The sequence below is a fragment of the Trichechus manatus genome, unplaced genomic scaffold (genome assembly GCF_000243295.1).
Source record: "Trichechus manatus latirostris isolate Lorelei unplaced genomic scaffold, TriManLat1.0 scaffold00050, whole genome shotgun sequence".
In the NCBI taxonomy this organism is placed as follows: domain Eukaryota; kingdom Metazoa; phylum Chordata; class Mammalia; order Sirenia; family Trichechidae; genus Trichechus; species Trichechus manatus.
In genome coordinates, this window is record NW_004443986.1 from 10,167,433 (window position 1) to 10,168,997 (window position 1,565).

Here is a 1,565-nt window from a genome sequence, read left to right on the forward strand (position 1 = left end):
GTCTATTTCTAGCTTTCTGAGGAAGCGCCATATCATTTTCCAAAATGGTTGTATCATTTTGCATTCCCACCAGCAGTGCATAAGAGTTCCGATCTTCCCACAGCCCCTCCAACATTTGTTATTTCCAGTGTTTTTGATTTGTGCCAGTAATCAAGCCATGGTTTTTTCAATGACTCATGTGCATGCAGAAGTTGGACAATGAATAATGAAGACCAAAGAAGAATCGATACATCTGAATTACGGTAGTGGTGAAGAATATCGAATATACCATGGACTGTCAGAACGAACAAATCTGTCATGGAAGGAGAACAGCCAGAATGCTCCTTGGAAGTGAGGATGGTGAGACTTCATCTTATGTACTTTGGACATGTTAGTAAGAGGGACCAGTTCCTCGAGAAGGACCATCACGCTTCGTAGAGGGTCAGCAAGAAAGAGGAAGACTCTCAATGAGATGGACCGACACATCTTTACATGTGGCTGCAACAATGGGCTCAAACAGTAATGACTGTGAGGGTGTTGTTACATTGGGCAAGTGTTTCGTTGTGTTATATATAGGGTCACTATGAGTTAAAATAGACTCGATGGCACCTAACAGAATTTTTCTGATTTACTCTCTCTTCTCCATTTTTATTCTTTAACAAGAATAATCTTTCAATGTTCCCACAATCCTCAAATTTAAGAAGTAAATGCAGGCTAGATTTCAGAACCTCATAATGACAGACTCCACAGGTAAATGATTTAATATTATGCAGGAGCACAGTATAGGAGTTAAAGTACAGGAACTTTAAGGTCAAGCAGTGTGGTTGAAACCCAGGTTTTACCAGTTAGCTTTAAAAAAAAAAAAAAAAGCCCAAGACCCAAACTCAATTTCGTTACACAGAGAAGTCAGGAGTATTAAATGAATTTAAAAACACTGTATAGTGCTTAAGATAAGTCAGTGTTAGCTTTTATTACTAAGAACACTGTATAGTGCTTAAGATAAGTCAGTGTTAGCTTTTATTACTAATATTGAGTTTTCGGTATCTATTTCCCCCCCCCACTACTAGGGAAAAACTTTGAACGTATCTCAATTTTCTGAACTCATGTTTATACTTTTCATTTTAATTCTCGGAACATATCACCTCCTCCCTACCTCCAAATTTCATCTTTCTTAACTACTCAAAAGTCAAGAAAGGAAACTATACTTAAATATATATAAACACTATTCATACACTCCCTTTGTGGTAGCTCTCATGAAATACATAATCTTGCTAAGATGTTGTCATTTTCTTTATTAGCAAATCCACAGCATAAAAGATGTTCCTTTTCTCATCTAGGTCAACTGGCATAACAAAGTTTATTAAGAAAATGTTCTTCATCCTACTCTGGTGAGTGGTGTCTGGGGTCTTAAAAGCTAGCAAGCAGCCATCTAAGATGCATCAACTGGTCCCAACACACCTGGAATAAAGGAGAATGAAGAACACCATAGACACAAGGAAAGTATTAGCCCAAGAGACAGAAAGGGCCACATAAACCAGAGACTGCATCAGCCTGAGACCAGAAGAACTAGATGGTGCCTGGCTACC

The 1,565-nt window shown here is 38.3% G+C and overlaps 1 protein-coding gene across 4 annotated transcripts in view; it reads right to left on the reverse strand.

The window, feature by feature from the left end:
• Nucleotides 1-1,565, reverse strand: part of TRA2A (transformer 2 alpha homolog) — a 28,428-nt gene that overhangs the window by 12,121 nt on the left and 14,742 nt on the right. The gene's annotated exons all lie outside the window — the stretch shown is intronic.